The following is a 22,714-nucleotide window of genomic DNA, read 5'->3' as shown; positions in this document are numbered from 1 at the left end:
TTGTGTCAGGACATCCAAGCAAACTGGATAAAAAACACCTGTGGGTATGTGCAAAAGGTAAAACCTTTGGTGGCGTGACGACTGTCTGTTACGCAAACCTTTTTTTGTTTCCCTTCCTACGTCTTTGTGACACACCCTTCCTATTGAGGTGATCAGATCAGCCACATTCTCACTAGTGTGTCGACACGCTTACATAACAAGTGCTATAGTAACATCTCTCCCTCTCGTTCTCCAGCCGTCTCAAACACCTGCCTGCAGCCAGCGGCTGTAATTACAAACATCCTGTATCATGTGTCACTGAGGGGCATTATGGGAAAGCATATATAGTATCAGTGTTTCTGTTAGATGAGGAAACTGGACAAGAGTGTTTTTATGAACACAGACAGAACTTACAGAAATCAATGTGTGTGTGTGTGTGTGTGTGTGTGTGTGTGTTTGCACGCCTGAACACAACTCACTGGAGTCCTTCACTAACACATCCATCATCACCAGTTAATATCATCTCTCGATATGAAGAGTTTGGTTTCAAAATGAGATTTATTTTCTTCACTTATTATACTGCTCTTGTGTCCCTTATGTTTTTACGCAGTCATGTTTTTTATTATGTTTTATTGTGTTAGTTAGCTGTAGCTTGTGTTAGATTGTTATTGTGGCTTACATCAAAACAAAACAACTCCAGTTTGATTGATATAAATTGAAATGCACAATAAAAAAACACGATTTTTAAAAATATAAAACTGAGTAAAAACGTAAGAGAAACACGAAAGCAGTATAATATGTGAAGAAAATAAATAATAAGGAAATGAAAACAAGCCATGCACTTCAATATATTGCACATGGAAATATGAATCATGAACATTATTGACAAACATCCTCTCAGAATCAAGAGACACGTTTCGATTAATCTTTTTCTTTGCTCACTTTAGAATAAGGCCAGTTCTCACTATTAACAACACTATTTTGCCTCAATAAACTCCTTATTACTGCTAATAATGTACTAATACAACCAATATGCATGTTAATAAGCAAGTAGATAATAAGGAATTTGTGTACCTTGATATAATGTGAAACCAATGTTTTTGTTAACTAATCACACTGAATGAACATGTTAGATTGACCGTCATACTGTAAACCCATACATATAGAGGAGAATGACCGCTCAACTCCTGCTCACAGATCTCACTTTCAACTCTCAGTGTCCAGACAGACTCTCAAAACAAGCTTCACACTGACTCGACATACAGTAGAAACACTGCAAACTGATCAAATGAATGACCAAGTGTTATGAGAACAAGGAAACCAAAGAGAAACACAGCCTGCATCTTCTCATTCACTCTGATGTGGCATTTCATATGAATCTCTACTTCGTGAATCATGATCATGATTGTAGTAAAAAGTAAGAATGAAGTTTCACACTTTCAAAAGCAGATCGGACTTAAACATGTCAATGAGATCATACTGTACATATGAATCGTCTCATAAAACAGTTAAGATGGATTTGTGTCGTGTCACTCAGAGGTTTGTTTTTAGCCCATCATTTGAGCCTTAGAATAAAAAAACAGATATTTTAAAGGACCTGTCTTTTGCTGTTTTTGAGGCTTTGATTATGTTTTTTGGGTGTTTAACAATGAATGTTCATGTTTCCAATGGGAAAAAAAACCTTTATTTTTTTAAGATATAAGATTATAAGATTTATATTTCACATATTTCAAGTCAAATGGGAACACGGTGAACGTGCTCTTTAATGTCAATTACATTTGCATATGCTTTCTCAATCTGTAAGACTACTTGCAGCATTAACACACATTTTTATGGTTCAACAGAATTGCAGACATTTATCAAATGAAGAAACATGTTTCTGTGTTAAAATGGCACGCCCAGAAACTTCATGTTTTATTGAGTGAGAGAGTCACACTAGCTCATGAACTGAGACAAATCATCATCATCATTATTATTATTATTATAAGCTCTGTGAAGAAAATGATGTTTATAGACTCTCTTACTGTCATAACCCCACAACATGACCACACACTGGCCTGTAAACATCTGTCTCTCTGTGTGTGTGTGTGTGTGTGTTTGTGTTTCATCATTTCATCTAAGCAATCAGCTTAATGGAAGAGCTATAGGCAGATGTGTCACAGATATTACCATAAACACTGACTGCGGGCACAGAATCATCACACACCAGTGATTTATGTGATATAGAGATGATAGTGTAGTACAGACTGAACCGGTGTCATTTATAAACGCAGGACTGAATTCATCTGTCCAATTATACACAATCCACTTTGTGTTTTTCTCCATCACTGGATCTGAACAATTATATCAGTTTAACCCATCACATCCGTGTTTATTAACAACTGCTCGCTCTATTCATATCCATCGAGGAACATTGTGTTTAAAAGCTTGATTAGAATTCTGCTTCAAATAAATGGCACTTATTCATTATAGATGAGCGGTTCTGATGGGTAAAATTTGTGACAAGTACAAATGTTCAATGATGCTGAAGTATGAAGCAGATGATGTGATTGATTTTTCAGAAGGCTGATCACAGATACAGACAGGTATGAGGAGAAACATCTGCTGTTCCAGTCACCTCTGAACAGAACACATCAGTGGTTAACGTTGAATCAGCTCTGTCAAAATCTGCAGTCCCATTAGTTGTGGTTATTCTGAAAAGGTAATTTTGAGCTTGTTTTTCTGTTCGCTCATAAATTAAACACTCAGTTGTTCATTGTTCGTGGAAAACACACACGCTTTTGTCTGCCCGTGCACGCACACAGAGAGTGAGAGACCCCATTATTCTGTCTTTCTGCTTGTCAAAGGAAAAATGCAACTATGCACACACACACACACACACAGATGTTAATAACATAATTATAAGGAGAAACATTAATTTATGTCCACCTGTGGAAACTCTATTTAAACCCAGACACCTTCATCAACAACACGCTGTCTTCTGAGCTACTGTCCTCTGGTTTCACAAACATCTAGGGCAGCACTACATGCATTCTTCACAATAATATCCAGAATGCACTGCAATCAAACAAAATGGCAGACAGAGTCAAGAACAGCGGTTGATTATGAACAGAATGTTTGTATGTGTGGTGTTTGTCATCTGTGCAGATGTCTTTGTGTTTTTGCAGTGTAATCTCAGCAGGACATGCTATTGTGTTAACAGTCCAATGACTGAACAACATCATTGTGATCTTATTTCACAGGGTCAGTGAGTCAGGTCAAAGGTCAGCCAGTCACACCTTCAGCGCCTGCAACTCAGCAAAGCAAAACAAAACAAAACACACAAATAGAGACGAAACACAGCAGAAAAGATACAAATCTATTCACATGATGTCCGTTTAAGTCAGAATGATCTGGATGAACTGACAATTATAACTGATGAACAGTTATTTTTGTCTTTTTCAGACAACTGGTTCGCACACACACACATTTTGCGTGTGCAAGCTCGGCAGCTCGGCAGTGACACACTGTTGTGTTGCTGGCTGCTGATGGCAGTGAAGGGGATTGTGGGTAAAGAGCCATATGGCCGTCCTGCTGGAGCGCAACCTGTCTAAAAGGTATTTTTACAGACATACTGTTTCCCGCCTGAGTCTGTCAATGACCTCACGTGAAGTTAAAAGCCGCTCGATCCGCTTCGCTCTGTTTGAGACGAACCTACAAAAGCTCAACTGTACAAAACATCACAACAGTCTTCAGCAGTATGTGTTCTGCTGAAGGTCCAGTGTTACTGTATGAGTAGCTGAACAGACTTGAACGGGTCATAATCCTGCAGATCAGACATCAGATACCTGGTGGGATCACACAAACACGTTTATGGTTTGGGTCAGTGTGTAGTTTTTGTATGACTGTGGGCATTCACAGTGAGAAGGTCTTTACAGTCTGTGTTGTGCATTATGTAAGGATTCATGTTCATTTTGTCAATGTAATTGTATTTTTTATTAACTCATTCGCCGCCAGCCTCTTTAAATAAAAGTTGCCAGCCTACGCCAGCGTTTTTTAATATATTTTAAACCAACTTTAATGGCTCACAGTAAATTTTCTGTAAAGAATATACGGACAAACTATATGTCAAATGAAAGAACAGAGTCTCAGCTTTCAAACAAAAGAAACCGTATTCTTCTATCTTCGTTTGTTCGTTTTTTATCACTCCATAGATATGGGTAGGTTTCTTCAAAAATGCATCACTAAGATTAAACAGCTGAGATAATTAACGTTTTTTTAACCGCTAAAACATATACATTCTAGGTTCTGGGATTCTGTACTTTTTCCCAAAGGTGTGTAATAGCGCCACCTGCTGTAAAACAGTACAAACACTGATTGCTGTAATAACTCGTCTTTGGCGGGGAACCAATTTTTTCAAAATGACAAGATAACTCGTCAATGGCGGTGAAAGAGTTAATGTATGAGGCAGTCAAACACTACTTTCAACATCAAAGCGCTCACACGGTGTATGAAACTATCACCACTGTTTCTTGCTACACATATAAATGGGGTATTTCTTAGTCCCAGTCCCAGTGAAATAAAAAATGACAATATTTGTTTTTTCATGAAATATTGCAGCGTTTATGGTAAATGGCTTATCAATGTGGGTCATTATCTTTTTAAAACCTCATAACAAATCATAACAAATCAAAACATGCACTTTCGCCCTGAAATGACGATCCATCTCAAATGACGTAAATTAGACGGATTGGGCGGAGCATCCGTTGACTCCTCCCCTACAACTGTCAGTCTGCTGCCAGTTTCCATTAAAAATCAATGAAACGGCAGTTTTTTTACATCAAATCAATTTGCAGTGAAAAAGCGAAGCCACGCCCACTAATTTTCTCCTTTGAAATTCCTTTTCGCTCAGAAATGTGTCAGAATATGGAAGCAAAAACAATCCAGTTCACGGGGACTTTAAAGGGACTGTTTAATTTTAAAGGTCAGAGATACGGTGGGAAATATTCATGAAATCCTAAAACATGTTTCTGCCACAAAAAGCTACTGACATTATAAGTCCACCTCAGAGAAGAAAAATGTTATGAAAAATGTATGATATGACCCCTTTAAAATGTAACACTAACGGTTGGATTGGATATACTTCAGACTTGGATTTAATACTTCGGCAGACCTTTTGGCCTAGAAGATTCAAAAACAAATCATATACCTGCTTTCTTGTATACTGAGACTCGCAGTTCATGTTATGCCATTTCCATTTATATGGTGAATTCAGAACATATCATTCATATTGAATCCAGGATTTAAAAAAACATGCATTTAATGATATTGTAACTGTGTGTGTGTGTGTGGAGGGGGGGATGGCATTTCCTGTTTCAACATATGGCATGTAAGTATCTGTTTATACTGAGTCATACACCAGATCTCTCTCTCTCCCGCCTCACACTACACATCCCTCATGGAGCGGCACACCTACACACACAACTCACACATGAAATTCACTTCTGCACAAACATGCTGAAACAGCAAAGAGGCCATGCAGGCTAAATCCCACAATGCACTGCGGCAGTTGACAAGTAAATGTCTATAACTGTAGACATACACACAGACACTGGACTGGTCACTGAATCAGGTGAATGGAGATTTGTGTTTATCAGATACCAAAACACCTTTACAATTCTCAACCGACTTCAATGCTTTACAATCTACATGCAGTACACGAAACGTTATGAGATGACTTCCGTTTCACAGTAGTGTCTCCCAGTGTATGCATAATGTGTGCATACAATAAAAAAGTATGCTTTCCCATACTAAAGAAGTGTATACTGTTAGAATGTAGTGTAAGTCAACTGTGTTTAATTTAAGCAAGAGGTGGAATAGGAGAATTTCACCCCACAGACTTTCTTCTGTTAAAATGATTAAAAAGCATCATATGAGCAGACTAAAATCATTTGTTTAAACATATAAACTGGACCTTTTAGTCAGTCTTGTTTTAGGCACATTCAATGTATTTAAGAGGACTTGTAAAACACGTTCTGCACGATGTGTATGCTTCTTTTAAGTCTGTAAAAAGCAGCTATTCCCAACTCAGACTCATTTTCTGGACACACCGGTAAAATCAATGTGCCTCATTTATGAATCTGGGCGTATGGTCATTTACAAGCTTAACTTTTCTTTTCTCGGTATGGACATGAGTGATGAATAGGATCAAATCTCACGTCAGGTTCCAGCTCGTGTATGTGTTGTCTGGGAGTTCAGGTGAATAACCGTGTTTTACCTGTTTGAGTCCCATCTGAAAAAAGAGAAAGACGGACAATATTTCTAACAAATTGAATTATAAGAGTCAAATATACTGTATATGTAGAGTATTTCTATTAGATATATGTGCTAGATTATTTCTTTCTGCTGATTATAAATTCATATTATGTTCAACGTCTAACGTCGTGGTTGGTCTGAGGCTCAATGTTTTCATCCCTGCTAGTTTCTACATAGAGGAATGACTTAAATCTGAACTCTACAATACCTGAATAACTCTTTATTTTCATACTATATTACTGTAAAGTCTAACTTATATACTGTTGTAAATGCTGGAGTATTCTGTAACAGTTGTTAGGGTATCTAGAATTGTTACTAGTTATTAGCATGTAGTAATACTAAAATATAGTACAATGTTCTTGATTTTGGCATTAAATATTATTAAAAACTTCAACCTAAGACAATTTTTCATAGTTTTTTTTAGGTTTATGATGTGCTAAGCAATAGATGTTAATGTTTCCTTGTTCAAAAAATGCTTTAAATATAATATATTTCACCCGCGTTTCACACATATATTCATATTGAACAAACGCCGTACAGTGTCGTGTGTAACTCTGGTCAGTAACTGAAGTGCGGTTGTTGCAAGTGCTGAAGCTGTGCTATTGTATGAATAAACAGATGTTGTGTTCATGTCGAACTGCAGGAACACACACACACACACAGACAGACAGACACATGCACGTGTGACCTGTTAAACATTATCAGAAATAAATGCAAACGCATGCAAATGTGAATGAATCAGGAAGTTGTACTAAACAAGCAAAATAAAATGCACACAAATCAGACAACTGTTGACAGGCAGTAAGAGTATAACAGAATATGGATGCTATGGATCAGACTATCTGGTTTTGGCACGACTTGACAAATGTTTCATCTTTGACTTTTGATGGCGTACTGCGGCATCTTGGCAAATCTTTACCATAAAATCTCAAGGGTGTCTAGAAGAAACAGAGATATTTAGGAGACCTCATTTGTTTTGCTTTCATTGTGGGAAGAGAGATAAAAGTACGTGCAACATCAAACAAACAAACGTTAGTCATTTGAGTTGCAGAATGTTAATCTTGCCAATTAATCTTCCCAAATGTGTTGATGATGAAAACACATCAGCCTTCATCCAAACACTCATCACAGTCAAATGAAGTGCTGCTGCTTCACGCTGTTTATCCAGAAACACATGTGCAGAACAACACCAGATCATCATCATCATCCAGTCTCACTTCATTCAAGTCTTGGTTTAGTCTCAGATGTTTCTCCTTAAATTGCTCAGGAGAAATAAAACAACTAAAACACACGAAGAGTCTGGAGGTGTAGATGAATGCAGATTGTAGAGGACAAATAATCTGGATTTGAGTCAATTTGATGAAAATGTTTGAGTTGATATCTTCAATAATATTGACTTTTGAATGCAGACGAGACAAATCTGAGCTCGGTTTGACATGTTATTGATATCTCTTCTCAAACTCTCATGACACACACATTTCTTTTCCTTTTTTGAATCAGTCTAAAACATGTTACAACAGAGACAACACAAATGGGATAGCAGCAAAAAAAATAATTAATTTAACAAAATATCACATTTAAGGAAAAATTCAAACAATCAGTTGTCAGTGTTAATCAACATCAGTAATGAATGAATAAATGAAGAGTTTGGTTCCAAAATGAGATAAATCTGTTTCACATTTATTTCAAAATCATGTTTTTTATGATGTTATCATGTTTATGTTAGTTAGCAGTATCAAACCAACAAACCAACTGCAGTTTAATTGATATTAATTGGAATGCACAATAAAAAAACATGTTTTTTTTTGTTAAAAGAGTTGGTGTGCCAACTTTTTCTTTGTTTTATTACATCCACCGTGAGCACATATGGTAAGAAATAAAGATCTCACAAGATTAGTTGATTTTGTTGTGTGCATGTATCAGAGAATTAGAGAAGGATCTACGTTTAATTTTTTCAGCTGCACTGCAGTTCCCCATTACTGTGTAGTGAATACGCAAGACAGAGAGAGAGAGAGAGAGAGAGAGAGAGCTGGTGGTGATGAGATGCTGAAATTAAGCTGATTAGTGTTTGCATTGGCCCTACAGCAGCGGTCCCCATCGACCCTTCAGGAACCTCAGGCACATCTCATCCCGCTTCTGCTCACGGCTTGATAAGACAGAGAGAAAACCAGCTTATCAAGAGTAATGGATTGTCTCAAACAAAGTCAACACGGAGAGCAGGATGTTTCGAGAGAGAGAGCGAAGGGCCATAGGTTACCCTACAGCTGCTGAATATTGTTTTTCTCCGCCCTGGCAAGGAGAAACTGATGAGATTTAGGGGGACGGACAGGCTCGCAATCGATACACAACTGGTGCGAGAGGAATATCCGCCGAGCAGGTTCAGCCCGCAGGCGGCCTCGTGTACGCGCGATACCATTAGAGTCAAAACAGAAGGAAATGTGCTACGACACGCCAAGACACACACTACATAGAGTGTTCAAAAAACCAAACATCCCCACACACGCCGCTGCGCTGAACCTCGGCAGATGGTCGTGTGCGTTCGGCGAGTTACAACGAGCCCGCTCAGCGATATGGCAGCCGTCCACGTCTGGAGCCGAACGCGCCATGGTGGCGCTCTCAGGACAGGCCTGCGTAATGAATAATTAAAATGCAGAATCTGGCACCTTGAGGGAGCGAGATGGGAAGGTTAGGACGTCCTTTATACGGCGGCAGCAGACGGCAGCAGGTCATTCCTCATATTTTACAGTAAACCAGCCAGAGACACAGATGGAGGAATCAGACAGAAACAGAGAGAGAGAGAGATAAATGAGTGTGGGTCTCTGCGGCGACAGATGGATTGTACACATTTTATATCAGCAAAAAAATCATTTGGAGCATGTTGCCAAAGCTGTAACTGTACTGAGAAATTATAGGACTTCTTGAATTTAATGAAGAACCAACAATTTACTGTAGCAAGACCAGACCAGAACCAATTACTGTAAACCAGATAAAACCAGACTAGACCCAGATATAGAGAAACAGAAATGGATGACTGGAGTTGAGAGGTGAGGGGAAAAGTTTCAGAAGTTTATATTTAAACATTTGTTTGTTTGTTTTCTCAGAATATCACACAGTGCTTTCATGCAATGTTGCATCATTGGGCATACATAAAACAAACATAAATAAAACACAGAAAATTGTTAAATATTTTGATTAATGTGTCGGGTAGAAATATTAATATATGTAGAATTCATGGTATCATTGAACATTTCTGGGCCCATGTATACATATAGACTGTATGATTGCTTACAGGTATCATACTGAACCAGACATGCCCTGTCCAACTTGCATATTAAAAGCTTTTTAAAAGAAGTGTAACATACATTGAGAATCTGCAATAATACCATGATACACCATTGTAGATTGATCATTGTTATAAATATAAACATTAACAGTTTTTTAATTAACAAAGGCACAAACACTTTTACGTTCCATTTAAAATATAAATAATAATGCATTGACATTAAATTGGGAGAATTGTTTTTATTTTCACTTTCCACATTTATTTTCTAGATCTATACTTCCACTATACTTCATATTAAACGATCCCGTGGAAATAACTGACTGGAGTACTGTAGACTTTAAACTCTTACCTGTGAGACTATTCATATCTTTCAGAAAACACTTCTGATGATAAAGTCAACATGAACTTGATGCATTTCATTTCTTCCTTCACTGCACCCACAAAGGTCTGAGCTTATGTTGATGTACAGTTATTACTGGACCTATTATAGTGTGAAAGAAATATACAAACAAGTCAAAAATATGAAATATAATGCTCGTGGAATTATTTGTCTTGAGAAATTCCCCAGCTGTGCTGAATCTCCATTTTGGCACATTACCATAGGTCAAGTTTTTCCATTCAAGTCAAATGAACGTGTCAAAGCTGACGCTGGTAACCAGTGAATTACGTTCAGGTCAGAGACAGCCAATGGACTGTCGGTTTTTACCCACTCTCAAACCCGCTCGCCCTTATTGTGTTTGAACAGCATTTGATGCGCATTAACATACAAAGATCATGCGAAGGCGCTCAGGGAAACTTTCGGAAGTTGTGAGGCTCCTTCACAAAACAAGGTTTCTCCTCCTGAACTCAGCACTCGGGGCTCGTCTTTCTGTCCGTGACCCCCGGACTGATCTCAGAACAGGGCTGAATGAAAGCTTTGAGTGGGTGAGGGGTTTAAGTCTGACAGGGTCAGGGCCAAAACTGCCCCCTCTCTCGTCTCCACGCTACACAGAGCACTAAACACATCACACAAAAGCTGAGACACACAATACAAAACCACTCCTACAGACTTCCTGAACGGTGCTTTGCTTGTGTAGCATTTGGTAATGAGTCAGTTTATTTTCTATATTTAAACTTTTAAAGACTCGGTTGAATATAAAGTCTAACATACGGCTTGTAGCGTTAAGGTCATCCAGTGTGCTCCCTACAGAGATACTTCTCTCAAAAAATGAAAATTCTGTCATCAAGTATTCACCTTCCAGTTGTTCCAAATCTGAATAATTGTCTTTGTTCTGATGAACATAGAGAGAGATATTTGGAAGAATATCCCTTAAAACCCTTATATAAACCCTAATATGGTCGGTTACACTTCACAGCGAACCATTATTTCCACTCTAAAGCAGCTTTTTAGAAATAGAAAGTTTCTTTATGGAACCATATGGCTACACATCCCTCTTGTATGGTATTCCCCGCCTTTATTTTTAAGAGTAAATGTCCACTCCTCATAACCTCTAAACTTGTAAATCATGGTTCATTCCAGTAACTAAATCCGCTTGATATTTAAATTACAGTAGAAACTCTTCGACATGTGTGCCTATAGGCTCTCTCTGTAAGACATTTCCTTTTAATGAAGTCTACTTACATGTTAACTTTCAAACTTTTGGAGACCACTGCAAATGTTCACATAATCATCATCTCTAGATGTATTGTGGTCATTTCAGTCCAGTGTCGGTTGAATTTCAAGGAAATCAAAGACTGACAGCAAGACTAGACACATGAAAACTGTGAGAAAAATCCAGATTGTCACAGGAAAAAATATTTTTTACTTCTCCTACATACATGTATAAATATGCCTGTTGTGTGGCTTAAAAGTGAATATGAACTTGTTTTGTTTGCCGTATTTGAGGTCTGAAAGAATACAGAGCATCTTTTCTGTTATTTTCACCTGTTTTTTATTTTACCTAAACACATGCACAGAAAACTGATTTTGAAACAGTCTCTTCATTGTTTTGGTTATTGTAGCTTTGGTGGAAAGCTGAGCAAATATAAATGTTACCATTGAAACCTGTGTGTGACATTGAGAGTGACATTTATTCATTCCTCCACAGGTACACTGAGAGCGTGGGCTTGTGTTTCGGTGAGTACAGATTCATATAGATCTCATATCACAATACACCTCTAACACCTCATCAAATACGCTGAGCGTTCCAGTCACATCCAAACCCACACACTTTCTCTCTGCAGTGCTGGTCTGCATTCAGAGCCAAAGCATCCTCATTCTCTCTCTCTCTCTCTCTGTGTGAATGGCAGAAATCCCCTTTTGTCTTTGGCTGAAAGTGGACTTTAATCTGTTTATTAGTCTGAAAGCTACCGGGACATGGAGACAGACCACACGATTCCTCCGTCCTGCACCTCTCTGTCCCTCTCGGGAGGAGAGCCTCGGCTAATACTAACTGCTAGCTTGATTTATATGTCTGTCGTCTCCTGCTATGTCCCCTAACACCCCCTAATGCCTCCCGCTTGCTGTGCCGCCCAGGCCAGACTCAATGACTAAAAGACTGACGGTGAAACAGCACCACTGGGTCAGATGAGCCAAAACACCCGTCATGTCCTCCACTCTTCCAATTAACAACTACTGCTCTCAATTACCAACACACACACACACACACGCACACACACACTCTTTCTTGAATGCCAATGGCTCAAACACATTCTTTCACATGATCTCCAACAGGGACGTAGCAACCATGAGAACATGCGGTGGCTTTTATATATATCAATCTCTCATATCATTGCTGTATTTTAAGACTCTTTAGCTCTATCAAATGTTTGCATAAACAGTAAACTCAACCAGAAATAGTATAAGGAGGAACAGATGAAGCACATGTGATAGTTGACCAGGAAACTGCTGGTTTACAATCTTCACTTGACAAAGACACAGAGTGTGTGATAGTGAGGTTAAAGAAACATTTACGAGTGCTTGACAGTTTTGCAGATTTCAGTGGTTTCATTAGAAGTAATATGTCTGAAGTGTGTCATTGCCTTTAAAGGTACCTAACAAGTAATCCAACTACAGTTACACTCACATCTCTATTGGAGCCTGAACATTACATTACTCTTTTCATATTTTAGAATAAGATTCACTAAAAACATTTTAACTCAAATTTAAGATCAATCCAACACTATCTAACATGCCTTATTCGATCTTTTCTGTGATCTTTTTTTAGAACCGCTTTCACCACAGGTGATGTTAGCCTTAGGGGCGGAGCTTCATTCTTGCTTTTTTAGAATAATCATACTCAACAGTTTTAGAAACTTATTTTTTTCCACATTTCAGAAAAACAGCAAGCTCATAAAAACTGTGGAGAAGCACAAAGTAAACTTGATGATCATGTTGGTCATGTCCGGGAGCACAGTTTTTCATCAAAAAAATGGTGCAATCAAACATCATAAAAACAAGACCCCCAACCCAAATTATTGATGTTGCAGCAGTGTATAATTGAATATGTCTTTGGTTTCATTACAATTCTTTAAGATCATAAGTCTTTATTTGGGGAGGTCAAACACCAATGTGACCCACACAAAAACCAGAACATATGAGAACCACTGACTGCTCTATTCTGTGCTCATAACAGCTGTTCAGTCAACCAATTTACCATTAAGACATATTTTTATTAAATCCGTTTTTGGTTTGTAGTGAAAAGAAGAGTTTACATTTGCACAATTATATTTTTGTCCACAAAAGAAAAGGAGAAGCATTTCACTCAAGCGTTAAAAACGTTTGACTGGTAGTCTTGGTTCATGGACCACCTCATAAAACATATATGATATTTTCCTGTGAGATCAGGTACGATCACTCTTATGCGCATGACTGACAGTCACGTTCACTGACTTTATCAATGCGACACACTTTCAGAAATGCTTCAGGTGAATCTGAGATATGTCAGCCAGATAATGCACTGTAGACATATAAAATAGTGTGGCCGACATGAATCATCAGTCATCCATCAGATTGAGGTATAACTGAATGATCGATACTGACACAGGTGCCAGATCTTCTTTACCACAGAAAGAGACGGAGAGAATGTCTATGGTCTTTTGTCCAGACGGGAGCACAATGTGTCTCCGGTTGTGTTGATCCTGATAGGAGTGACCAGACAGACGTTCTCCATCAAAGAAACGCCAGGTCATATCAGATGAAAAGATCTATTCATTTCTCCTTTCAAATCCAATTTCAATTGTTTAAAAAGGTTCTTGTCGTGTAACAGCTCATTTGTACCTTCTACCTGAAAGGCTTTCATTAAATGATACAAGCGTCTGAGCTGGAAGAAGATGTTCTCTTGCATGCCATAAAAACATTGGTTGACTCAATGAATGAAAACCTCTCGCTGATCCGCCGGAGGAATCTGTATGTTCAGAAGCAGTGCAGGCATGTATAAGATGAGACATTTGCATGAGGAAAATATTGACTGATGGATGGAAAAATGAGTTTTCGTGCAAGCGCTAATCTCTACACATGTTCACACGTTCATCGATGCGTGTGTGCACGGCACGCACACGCTCTCACACACACACCTCATGCGATCCAGCCCAGTTCTCTGAGGAGAAATAACAAATACTGTCAACGCACACATGCACGCACGACCTCACAATACACATCTACAGAATGAGTGACAGACGCTTCTCATGGTTAAACTTCATTGAAGCTAAAGAATGCTTTAAGACAAGCAGACCAACAAGTCTGCCTCCAGGAAAAAAGCCATTATAGTGTTTACTTTAGACTTAACAAAGTGAAAAACACATCAGGCAGCTGACCTGTGAGGGATTATGAAGTCACGACTGAACCTGTGTGGCGTTCAGGAGCTCCAGGAGTCACTGGTTTTAGGATGTTTATACTTGAATGTTTTTTCTATCTAGATATTTTTTATCAAAAGCATGAAATGAGCGGGGCTTGTGAAGAACTACGAAACATTAGTACTGTGTCAGTCAGTACAGACTGAGAATATTTCCCTCATCCATACCTTCAAATGTTATATAGATTTAACCGTTCACTTTCAGGAGATACACAAGAACCAGTTGTGTTCTTTATGCTTTCATTGTGTTTTGCAGAAGAAGAATGACCAGGGCTCATATTCTTAAAGCTTCCGAGAATCCTCTAAGAAAGCTCTTAATTAAATCTTAAATACTTCTACGTAGGACTCTTAGCTTAAAAGTGATTCAGGATCAATCTGAGAGCAAATCTGAGCAAGGAAAAGCATAAACTTTTGTCTTAGTGAGCAGGAGGGGCTGACCCCGTTGCTATGTCTTTTGAAGGCAGGGATTGGTTGGTTGGCCAAGAAGGAAACAGGAGCACTTTGAAATGAGAGGGTCATTGGTTTGAAACTGCACGTTTTTTCTGTTTTACCATACTCACGCACACACACACATACCTTCTTTATTTTCTATTTACCATACTTATAATGACAACATGTTTGATAGAAAATGAACAGTGACACAGTGAGTTTCTGTAAGTGCTGTAATTGTGTGCGTGATCACTATAGATTATAGACTATAGACTATAGGTTGTGACAGAACCAAATCATCTCTCCTGCATAGCTCACTAATGTTGTGATTTATTCTTTATATTGCTTTGGAGATGTTAGCGTATCTCTTATAGGATCGGTCACAAACATCTAATGTGCTGTGTCTTATTAACTCACTGTCATTCAATTCAATGTCATTTAATGTTATAGCGTGTTGACAGTTTGCATTGCATGAAAGCAGCTATTCAAGAAAACCAAGATAAACCAAAGTTTAACACACAAAACAATACAAAATAAATCAGATAAAACTTTAAAGAAATATGAAAATGGCCATGCATTGCAACACATTTATTCTAACTTTTTGTGTTTCGCCCATTTTTTTTTGTGCTAGAGAAACTCTTAAGTCTCTTAAAAGTCCTCCTCGCTACTCCTAAAATGTTGGACCTTAAGAGCTCTTTTAAGGGTTAAGATGCTTTATGGATTTATTTTTTCTTGACTAGGATTTTTTCTGTAATTTGAAGTGGAAACACCCACATTTCCAAAAATGTTCTTGGAAGAGCACTTTCCCCACGATCCCATTTTTCAACTTTTAGTTAATGTGTAATGTTGCTGTTAGAGTATAAATAATACCTGCATAATGCTAAAGCTCAAAGTTCAGTGCCAAGCGAGAAATTGTCTTTTTACAGAATTCACTTTTCAAGGACTACAGAGAACGGCTGGATCGGACTACAGCCCTCTACCTCCCGGGTACATGTATATCACTATTCTGAGTGCTGTTAATAACCTCCGCGCAAAGGAATACACCAAAAGGGGCGGGGCTTTCCTTAGAGAAGAGGAAGAGCCTCTGGAGTAGTGTTTGGTTCTCAGAGATTGTAAACATTCGACTAAGTTACACGCTAAAATACTTTCACTTTCATCACAGTCCTCCAGCTGGTCATAAGAATTCAGCTACACACATTCTAAGATAACCAACGCTCAAATAACAGCTTCATGACTTTAACATCGGCTGTGAAAGCTGTTCTGTGTAATACACTGATATTGTGTGTGGGTGCGCTTACCTCTAAAACACTTCTGTGAAACGCCCTTCGAGGTCCTGCTTGCAATTGTCTGCTGGTCATTCTGCTTTTTTATTATCCAACTCGGGTCCAATATAAAAAGGCAAAACTAACGCTTCTGTTATTAGTGTTAATTAAAATGACTGGTCCGACACTGTTCATTCGGGTGTCATTTCCCTCGGAAAAGTAGGAAAAAAATTGCAATCTCTAAAAAGATTGACGATTGCATAGGCACTAGCAGACCTCCGTCACACTTCGATTGATCCGCATGTGTTTAACTGATAAAGTGAAGTTGACGACATTGTAACTGTTTCTTGCTCAAAGCCAAAGTTTATGAATACACTTAAGAGGGGCTACGACCAATCAAAACAGCCTGAGAAGCAGAAGCCAATCACTAAAGACCTGGTCAGCTTAACCAATTAGAGCGTTTCGGAAGGAGGGAGTTTAAAGAGCCCGGAAGAAATCCAGTCGTTTTGGTAGAAGTGGGAAAGCGATGAACATTTGACTTGAAATATGTAAAATATAAAGCGTTTTTTTTTATTAGAAACTTGAACATCCATTGTTAAACACCCAAAAAACATAATCAAATCCCCTAAATGAGCCAAAGACTGGGTTCTTTAAAATTTTGTCACAGGGAGCAACTCTTTGTGCTAAGATTGATCATGACTATGGGCCCAGGAGTCATTGGGGATCTCTGAGGAGTAAGATAATTGGTGGGTCTGGTAACATTCATTTGCTGACTAACTAGTCAAACTCTCTGAACACTTTGACTGATGTGCTTGATTCTTTGTGCTTTAAAGAAAACCAGTGCCTGCTAGAAACTCTTCCGTCAATTCAGATTGAAATTGTCATTTTTAAATCAGCAGATGAAGAACTAACTATTAAGCTACTGCCACCACAATTTAATGATTACTCAACACAAAATCCATCGCACACACAAATCAGTATAAATAAGTGATGTTATATAAGGACAACAGCTTTCTACAAATACAGACCCTTCTGATATATATATATATACATATATATATATATATATATATATATGCCTTCTGTATACTGTAAACAGCTGCGGAAACAATGAAGAGATCACCGCAAATGTTCATGCAATCATCATCTCTAGATGTATTTGGTCATTCCAGTTTGAGTGTTTGTTGAATATCAACCAGATCAAACCTCAGGAGTGACATAAAGTCATCCAACAGCAATGTGAAGACTGACAGCATGACACAAGACACATGAAAACTGTGATCAAAATCTTTTTTTCCTAAATACATGTAGAAATAAGACTATTGTGTTGTTTAAAAGTGAATCTGAACTTGTTTTATTTGCAGTATTTGAAATAATACAGAGCATATTTCTATTCTTTTCACGTGTTTCTCCAGTTTTCTATCTTTCAAATAAATGCAAATAGAAACAATATATTGTTAGTAGTTCACAGATTAAAAAACGATATATTTTTCCTAATCACATACCTATAAATAGTCACATTTAAAATCAGAAAAAGAAATGAAATGGTGTCTTTATTTTTGTGAGCGACTGTATATAAAACATTCAACAGATAAAACATTGAGTCAAAAATAAAACTCCTCTAGTGTATAGTATTGGAAACATCATATTGGTTTTGGCCGACAGAATATGTCTGGGTCAGCAGGACAATAGCGGTGTATGAGAAGCGTCTGTAGCTGTGGTGTTTGTATGGCCTCTCTCTGTTTGCAGAATAATTCTCCTCTTTGGCCTCTTTATTCCAAACAAACAGAGCAGAGGGTCCTGAGCTCGTTTAGAAACACTATCCTCCACTCCTCAGTTCTCATGGTTTAAAGCCTTCTGCTCGACGGGCTCAGCCGGCGATATCAGACCGCTGCTCTCTCTTTATTAGCAGGCCTGACATGACGCGAAGGGATTAGATTAAACTCCAGAGAGGGAAGACAGAAGCACTGACCACACATGTGTACAGAACAACTCTCAGAGGGGGTTACAAGAACACTAACACAACTATACAACACATAACAATAATCCTCACAATACACATCAGGGAATTCATTCACAATTTATGTGTGTATTTGAAGAACTTCCTTCACAAAAGTATGTAAATCGGGTAACTGGACAAACACGTCCAGTAGAATTTAAACACAATTTACAGAACACATTTACTATAAATGCATGACTCCAACACATTAAATCATCCGTGTCTACACCACACCATCTCAATGACCTGAAAAACACAGCAATATCATCCCTGTTTACAGAAGCACTCCATAAATATAACCAGAAAAACATCAACCGGGGTAACCTGAGATAATAATGATCAAACATGACAACCTGAAAGGAGTTTTTTCATTGCCATGACATCAACTATATTTAAATTCAGGTTCAATTTAATAACGGTTGGTTAGTGAATATGATTCCTCAGGTTAATATGCTGATAAACTGTTTCAGGATTTCTCGATTGCTTAAACACATTTCTTGAAGTTATGCCTCATATTCTCAAAACAGTGAGCACAAATCCATCCAAGAAATCGAGAAAAACTGTAAAACGAAAAAAATTATGTCCATCAGTTGCACATTATAAAGTTATGTCTACTTTTTTATGTTAACTTTTCATATTTTCATTTAAATTTCTCAACATATGTGTTTTTAGTTAGTGTGACATAACATTTTTTTTAATCTCTGACAAGATATGAAGTAAACCAAGTTTGACAGACATTCAAATTCAAATTGTAACCACCCACTATGTAAGGAAAGGCAACTCTTTTCTAAAACTTAAAAATAAAACAAACTCCTATGATTCTCAAAGGTAAACTAACATTTACTGAACATGAACATTCTCTTTACTGAAAAACACATAAAACAACACTTAATTAAGAAAATAACTCAAAATGCAGTCTCACGGAAAGCATGCTGGGAAATATAAATCCTCTGCCTAGTTTTAACAATTATATGTTAACACAACACAAATAATTTATGTATTGCCAACATGAACGGATTAAGTTACATAACTGAACATGAAAAAATGATGTTGTGACAAAATTGTACAAAAATGATGTTGATTTAACTTATTTAAATGATTAAAATTGGACAGGTAAGAAAAATCTTTTTTTTTCAGCGAACATCACTTTGAAAGTATATCAACAATATATTGTGATAAAGTATTTGATTATTTTTGCTGCATAATTTCCAAAATTTTACCTCCTGACATGTCTATGTTAAAACGATCAGCTAATTTTGTTATCATTTGAATTAGTACCAATCTGGTTATTTTCTTGAACCTAGCGTGTGTCGCTCTCTCTTGACAAATAAACATGCATTTTCTTTAAACCTGCTTTGAAATGGATTGTGAAAAGTGCTACACAAATGAATGTGAATTGAATTGATAAAGTGAACAAAATACATTTGAGTTCAGTTATATTTTATGTTTTAATGAAATTATCCACAACATTTAGATCTATTTAATCTTGAAGACATTTTTAATACTTTGGCATCAAAACATAAAAGTACTACAGCTTCAGGGTTGCAATCTGATTTCAAACTGAATGCAGTGTTGTGAAACATGCTTAAATATTTACACTTCTAATCATTTAAAGAAGAAGACTGAACTGATGTCATGAGAGTCTGATCTAACGGTGTTTATCAATGATCTTCTTCAGTCAGATTTGTGAGAATCACTTCTGAGCAATTCCAGCGTTATGGACGTGACATAAAAATGCTCAGAGAATGAATTTGTTACGATTATATTGAAGCATCTATTTATATTTTATTGAACCCTTGCTGATAGAATCTTAACATCAAAAAATGTCAGTCTACGAAAAAAAAATATATAAAAAAAAGTGAAATAAACCTGTATTATGGATGTGACAAAAAAAGGATGTGGTTTTTGGGAGACGATAAACTTTGTAGGATTTCTGTGAAATAAAATGCACAACCTGAAGCAATAATACCCAATGAATGGAGAAGGGATGCTTCTTTATAGAAGATCAAACAGTTACTTTATATTCATTTTCATGTGTCCATTTATGAGGAATATGTAGCGTTATGGATGATACAATCCTGGAAATGGCTCTTACCTGACTATGAGAAATCATGCACTAAAAATAAAACAAATGTTTTACAAATTTGAAGAGAGATCTCACATGGGTATTTCAACCACCAAATACTAAATTCTGTGCTGTTACCATCGTAAAAACCGCTGGTAAAAAGTAACTTTTTCGTGGTAAGGTTGACATTTTTACTAAATTGCCCTGATGTAACTTAACTTCCTCCAGCATCTTGATCTTCATTCTCCATAAGAGGTTTCACTTCTGTTGTTTTCTGGTCTGATCCAGTAGATGGAGTATTATCTGATCCCGCTTCTCTCAATAGGAATCAATCTATCTGCTTTAGCACTGTGGTTCAACATGATATTAAATTCAATTAAATCAATGAAATCTTATAAGATTCTCACCGGTGAATGTTGATTCTGGTCCGGCTGTGATCTTTGCATAGACCTCATACAAGATTTCAGACACGCGTGAATCTCTGGGAGATCAGAACAGTGAGAGAAACGATATTTATGGCGTCAGTTCAAAAATCATGCCATCATTACAAGAAGCTTCTGTTGTGTATGTTCTGAATCTCTCAGCTGTCAATCAAACACAAGCTTTACACCAAATCAACACACACGCACACACACATAATACGTTTTGTTGAACCTTGCATGTGTCGTTATCTTTCTCTCTCTGTCTTCATGATAACAGACATATATACAGCTATGATTTAGATTGAACCGGGTGGGCACATGTACGAGGCTTTCGGCAGGCGAGGGGGAGGTGAGGGTGTAGTTTGTGTCTTTCATCTGTTTAGTGCTCAATCTGATGTATGTGTTTGCAGAGACTGGACCACAATGACACGAAACAGCTTCATCATGCGGTGTGTCACGTGTGAGTCACTCTTCCTCGTCTGGAACACAGGGAACTTCCCTGAGAAACAGATCAATCCTTTCATGCTATATCACCAGATAGTCATAACCTGAGTTTACATACATTAAATGACCTATATATTATATAACACTACCTCATCAAAACTAGACACATTGCCCTGAAAGTTTCTCTTCACTAAAAATAGTCTTTTCGACTCTGAGTGCAATAAGATGCTTTATCCCTCCAGCTACGAGATTGGATCTACTTCATCTGTATGAGTGATCAATATGAGTTATGAGAGAGAGAGAGTTGTGAGAATATCACAGGAGAATACAGTGTATGAACTTCACCAAAGACAAACAAAGCCAGAAGAAAAAAACAACCTTGAGATCACGTAGCTGTCAAATGACTGAAGTACAGTATTATCATTCATCTCATCAGCACTTCATCATTCAATTCATGTGTTCTTTTGTAAAACCTCAGGTCAGCTGCTGTCTGTCTGATGATCACCTCATGAATGACCACACAAACATCACCACTCACATCAAGCACACAGGAGACGTCTCTCATATAGACATATCTTGACTGCACTGTAAGTTGTTTCTGATGAGAAAGTGTCTATCAAATGCTTCGTTGTACATCAGTACTGTTGATTCAGATAGTTTGATATAAACTAACAATCACAAGAAAACACAACATATTGGGTCAAATAGTGCTATTATTGATGGATTTAAATCTCTTTAATATTGAATTGACAATTGTGCAGAAAAAGAAACAAAAAACACTAGGCCTTTTTTTTCACTTGAGTACTTAAATATCGCAAATGTTTCTAACTACTTGTAATCCATGAGAAAATCACTATATTAAACAAGGTTTACCCTTTCTTACCGTCTTTACTGGCGTAGAAACATGATGAACACGATTTCCATTCCCGTCTGATTGATGGCCAACAGATCCCATCATTCCCCTCTCCTTCACAGCGTCATCAACTACTCGATTGTTTTGAATTTGCAGATTTTACAAACTGTGGCTTTGAAGTCATAAAAACTAATCTTTGTTTATGTATTTCATAACCTGTAAGCATGTTCTCAGGGGCTTTGAATGATGTTTGATTCCCCCTTTTTTCCCACCTAGAAAGTAAACCCACCCTCGTGTCATTCCTAATTCTTCTCTGGTGTAATAGTGAATGATAGTTGATGTTGACAGAATATTCACTGTGTGTGCGTTTGAACTTGTGGTCTAATTGTGGTCATTACAGGTTGAACCAGCCGACTGTTTCTAGCCACAGGTCTGTTCACCTAGCAACCAGATGTCCCTTCATGTGTTACACTGTGACCTCTCACAAAACAAAACAGATTTAACCCTACACACCCAAACACTGCCAGAGAGAGATAGAGAGAGAGAAGGAGAGAGAGAGGAGGAGAGAGAACTAGAGAGAGAGAAGGAGAGAGAGAGAGGAGGAGAGAGAGAGAGAACTAGAGAGAGAGAAGGAGAGAGAGAGAGAGAGAGAGAGAGAGAACTAGAGAGAGAGAGAACTAGAGAGAGGGAAGGAGAGAGAGAGGAGGAGAGAGAACTAGAGAGAGAGAGAGAGAGAGAGAGAGAGGAGGAGAGAGAGCGAACTAGAGAGAGAGAAGGAGAGAGAGAGAGTGAGGAGGAGAGAGAGAGAACTAGAGAGAGAGAAGGAGAGAGGGAGAGAGAGAGAGAGAGAGA

General features: G+C 37.7%; 1 protein-coding gene and 1 long non-coding RNA gene across 2 annotated transcripts in view; both read left to right on the top strand.

Moving 5' to 3' along the window:
- Window positions 1-2,663, top strand: part of LOC130435253 (uncharacterized) — a 44,355-nt gene extending 41,692 nt beyond the window's left edge. The window contains exon 3 of the long non-coding RNA XR_008908797.1: window positions 2,541-2,663. This is a non-coding gene — a long non-coding RNA (uncharacterized LOC130435253). The remainder of the gene's footprint in view (window positions 1-2,540) is intronic.
- Window positions 2,664-11,656: 8,993 nt separating this feature from the next.
- The window catches only part of sema6dl (sema domain, transmembrane domain (TM), and cytoplasmic domain, (semaphorin) 6D, like), a 36,077-nt gene continuing 25,019 nt past the window's right edge, over window positions 11,657-22,714 (top strand). Inside the window, exon 1 of the mRNA XM_056765721.1 lies at window positions 11,657-11,672. The gene's annotated coding sequence lies outside the window, so the exon portion shown is untranslated. The remainder of the gene's footprint in view (window positions 11,673-22,714) is intronic.

This window comes from Triplophysa dalaica, chromosome 14 (assembly GCF_015846415.1).
Source record: "Triplophysa dalaica isolate WHDGS20190420 chromosome 14, ASM1584641v1, whole genome shotgun sequence".
NCBI lineage: Eukaryota > Metazoa > Chordata > Actinopteri > Cypriniformes > Nemacheilidae > Triplophysa > Triplophysa dalaica.
The sequence above is the reverse complement of the archived record's forward strand: the minus strand, read 5'-3'. Positions and strand labels throughout refer to the sequence as shown.